General features: G+C 38.7%; 1 pseudogene; it reads left to right on the top strand.

Moving 5' to 3' along the window:
• Positions 1-3,418: 3,418 nt before the first annotated feature.
• Positions 3,419-4,467, top strand: LOC118001254 (annotated as a pseudogene).
• Positions 4,468-4,883: the final 416 nt, after the last annotated feature.

The following is a 4,883-nucleotide window of genomic DNA, read 5'->3' as shown; positions in this document are numbered from 1 at the left end:
TTATGTACCACACTAGTTCTCTAGGACAACAACAACCATATTGTTGATCATATTCTGGCTTCCTTGAAAGATCTGCCTTTTTGTGTCAATTTGCACTAAATTCCCACTAAGCCCTGGGAAACACTGCTCTATTCTATAGAAATTTGCCTTCAGGTAGCAAAAATGTTTTTATCTTAAATTTTGCCCACATGTTTTATTATAATTTGCTGTTTTTTTAATTGTTTACTGTCCTTAACTATAACCTCCCTGAGAGCAAGCCTTTGATAGTCACAACATCAAGTTTGAAGCCAGGGTCATAGTGATCAAAAAATGTCCAATGAATGAAAGAATATATTTTCTTTCTTTACCCATTTCTGCAACTTTGCCCAAACCACAATATTCTGTCAGTTGCCTTATAAGCGCATAAATATCTCCAGTAACTGAACAGCACAACTCCCTTATAAAATGTTGCTCAGCAACAAATATGTGTATCAAATGTTTAATCTTAACATTGAACAGAATGTATAGTAAGTCCTCAAAGGTGGAGCAGGACTCCCTAGTTCTTAAGTGTGAGCTGTGCACAATGAATTCCTTCTAAATAATACATTAAGGAAAGGAGACAAGTTTTAAGCAGAGAAACTTGACAAACACTACCTCAGCCAGGCGATCAAAGTCAACTTCAACAGTGAAAAGTCATGGTAATAGTTTGTCCCTTTATATGATGTGTTAAGAATGGCATGTTATCTCTGTGATCTTCTTCTCCAAAACCATAATCCTGGTGTAGTCATGAGAAAAACACCAGTAAATCCCAACTGAGAGACATTCTATAAATTACTGGATCAATAATCCTCAAAACCATCAAGATCATGAAAAACAAGGAAAGTCTGACTGGTGCGAGGTGATATCTCATTGAGGTTTTGATTTGGATTTCCCTGATGCTGAGTGATGTTGAGCACGGGATGCGGAGAAAGGGGAACCCTCCTACATTGTTGGTGGGAATACAAGCTGGTGCAGCCACTCTGGAAAACAGTATGGAAGTTCCTCAAAAAGTTGAAAAGAGAGCTACCATACAACCCAGCAATTGCATTACTGGGTATTTACCCCAAAGATATAAATGTAGGAATCCGAAGGGGTACATGCACCCCGATGTTTATAGCAGCAATGTCCACAATAGCCAAACTATGGAAAGAGCCAAGATGTCCATCAACAGATGAATGGATAAAGAAGATGTGGTATCTATATACAATGGAATATTATGCAGCCATCAAAAGGAATGAAATCTTGCCATTTGCAACGACATGGATGGAACTGGAGGGTATTATGCTGAGTGAAATAAGTCAATCAGAGAAAAACATGTATCATATGACCTCACTGATATGAGGAATTCTTAATTTCAGAAAACAAACTGAGCATTGCTGGAGTGGTGGAGGCAGGTGGGAGGGATGGGGTGGCTGGGTGATAGACATTGGGGATGGTATGTGTGATGGTGAGCGCTGTGAATTGTGTAAGACTGTTGAATCACAGACCTGTACCTCTGAAACAAAAAAATGAAGAAGAAAATAGCAGGAGGGGAAGAATGAAGGGGGAGAAATCGTAGGGGGAGATGAACCATGATAGACTATGGACTCTGAAAAACAAACTGAGGGTTCTAGAGGGGAGGGGCGTGGGGGGATGAGTTAGCCTGGTGATGGGTATTAAAGAGGGCACGTTCTGCATGGAGCACTGAGTGTTATATGCAAACAATGAATCAGGGAACACTATATCAAAAACTAATGATATAATGTATGGTGATTAACATAACATAATAAATTTAAAAAAAAAAAGAAAAGAAGAACAAGGAAAGTCTGAGAAACCGTGAGAGCCAAGAGGAGCCTAAGGAGATATGATGACTATATGTCACATGATATTCTCAGTGGAACAGAAAAAGGACATTGGGTAAAAAGGAAATCTGAATCAAGTATGGACTTTATTTAATAATAATGTATTAATATTGGTTCATTAATTGTAACAAATGTACCATATAATACTGTCAAAAGTTAATAAGAAGGGAAACTAGGTGTAGGGTATGTGGGAACTCTCTATACTATTGTAATTTTTCTGTAAAAATAATTTTTCTGTTCTAAGAATAAAGGATCTTTATCTCACATTCATCCGAGTGGAGAGGAGAGAAATGCAATCACCAAACACCAAACGATGGCCTTTCAACAGATTCTCTCCCCACCCCCACCCCAGTGGAGAAATGAATCAACACCTGTGATCCATCAGAATGATAATGCATGCCTTCTTCCATGCCTTCTTCATGGGGAGAATGAATAAAGTGTGTGGCTGGAGGCCAGGACTGTTAATGTGAGGAGGCTGCTGCACATGGCTATAAGAGGAGCACCCCACCATCAGGTGCCCTCTCCACATCACCTGTCCTGGCAGCACCAAAATACTGCTGCTTTTTCCAAGTTTCATGATATTTTGCCACAGGTTTTAACCCCCTAAAAGATCGCACATTTTTTACTTTCAGCAATGACTTTGAACTCAACTAATTTTTGTACTTTATGATTAACCATTCAGAAAGGGTCTGTCCTTGCTCTTAGATTTTTATTTCACACCTGAAATCCTCAAATACTTGGGTTTATACCGCCTGACCTGTTCAAGTTTCTTTTTTCCCAGAATTGTTATGCTGTAAGATTCTTCCTCCTTTACAATGGTCCATCTCTTCACTGAGTTATCCTCTGTCTTCAATCCTTCCTTGTCCTTGACTAATTTAAATTATGAAACAAATCCACACATTTCAAAGGAATCTTTTCCCATCAGCCAAGATTATTCACCAGCCAAGAAAGCCCTGGGGCAACAAGGTTACCTATTAAATCTTAATGAAGATCAGTAAGATCTAGAATTTGCTTCCTTCTGTTGGGTAACTTATAAATGTAGCAATAATATTGTGTACCCTAAATTCATTACCAGTTATGGGCATATTAGATATTTTATTTTGGAATGTGTTGCATATCGGTTTACAGAAAAAGAATTCCAAAGCCTGCCATCAAATTCCTCCTCTATGTCACTTGACAATGAGGCACTAAAAACAATTCCAACAGCTGGATATACCCTGAGATCATGAGCCATATACTTTATATAGAAACTGAGAGTTTCAAAAGTTTGAAGCAGTTAAATCAACCAACCTTTAAATAAGTTAAAAATAAATAGTTGTTTAAACTGTCAACTAAAATCAAAATTTCGATTAGAGAAAGCAACATGAATAAGTTTGATCTGTGACCCTAACTTAAAGAAACCCATCTGTTAACGATATCAGTCAAAAGTAGCACAATGACATATGATTCCACTCATAAATGGAATCTAAAATAAAGAATATATAAACTAAAAGCAGAATCATAACTATAAATACAGAGAACAAACTGATGGTTGACAACGGGGAGAGAAGGGTTGGGCAAAACAGGGAAAGGGCCTCCAGTTATGGAATATGTAAGTCACGGGAATAAAAAGAGGATAAGGAATACAGTTAATGATATTGTAGTAGTGATTAATGGGACAGATGGTAACTACACTTGAGGTGAACATAGCATAATGTATGAATTTGTTAAATCACTAAGTTGTACACCTGATACTAATGTAAGATTGCATATCAACTATATTCAAGTAAGAAAAATTTTTAAAAATCAAAGTAGACGGCTCAAGCCATCCAAGATGCTGAAAGGAAAGAAGGCTTAGGGAAAGAAGGTGGCCCCAACCCCTGCTGTCGTAAAGGAGCAGGAGACCAAGAAGGTGGTCAATCCCCTGTTTGAGAAAAGACCCAAGAAATCTGGCATCAGACAGGAAATCCAGCCCCAAAGCAACCTCATCCTCCTCTGATTTGTCCAGTGGCCCCGCTGCATCTGGCTGCAGTGGCAAAGGGCTATTCTCTATATAAGTCAAAAAGTGCCTCCCGTGATTAACCAGTTCTCCCAGGCCCTGGACCACCAAACAGCTACTCAACTGCTTAAGCTGTCCCACAAATACAACCAAGAGAAGACGCAGAGATTGTTGCCCCAGGCTGAGAAGAAAGCTGCTGGCAAACGGGGTGTCCCCACCAAGAAGCCACCTATCCTTCGAGCTAGGGTTAATACTGTTACCACCTTTGTGAAAAACAAGAAGCCTCAGCAGGTAGTTACTGCAAACGCTGTGGATCCCATTGAGCTGGCTGTCTTCCTGCCTGTCCTGTGTCCAAAGATGGGGGTTCCCTACTGCCTTATCAAGGGGAAGGCCAGGCTGGAGTGTCTGGTCCACAGGAAGACGTGAACCACTGTCACCTTCACACAGGTTAACTTGGAAGACAAAGGAACTCTGACTAAGCAGGTAGAAGCTATCAGGGCCAAATACAGTGACAGATATGATGAGATCTGCCATCACTGGGGAGGCAGTTTTCTAAGTCCAAAGGCAGTGGCTCACATTGCCAAGTTGGAAAAGGCAAGGGCTAAGGAACTGGTCACCAAACTGGGCTAATTGTATGCTGTTGAATTTTCTGTACACAAAAGTCATAAAAGGTTCTCTTTCAAAAAAATCAAAGTAGCACAAAAATGACACTTTTTTCTTTCTTTCTTTCTTTTTTTTTTTTGTGAAAACAGACAAACCGAGATTGCTTATTTGAAATAGATGGGTTTCTAGTCATTCTTTGAAAATTTCTTTTAGTTCAATTTTCAAAAATTAGTAACAAAAATGTGTAAGATATATCTGTGACAATCTCTAACTTCATGATCTTTGTTTTTGAAAGATTACAAATAATCTACTATTATCAACAGATATATTATCTATCATCTATCTATCTATCTATCTATCTATCTATCTATCATCTATCTATCTCTTTGAGGGTCTTTTCTTTTTTTCCAAGGAGATATTCACTAATTTACGTTGAAATATAT

The sequence above is a fragment of the Mirounga leonina genome, unplaced genomic scaffold (genome assembly GCF_011800145.1).
Source record: "Mirounga leonina isolate KUSES-001 unplaced genomic scaffold, KU_Mleo_1.0 Mir_53, whole genome shotgun sequence".
NCBI lineage: Eukaryota > Metazoa > Chordata > Mammalia > Carnivora > Phocidae > Mirounga > Mirounga leonina.
This window is presented reverse-complemented; position numbering and strand designations above follow the sequence as displayed.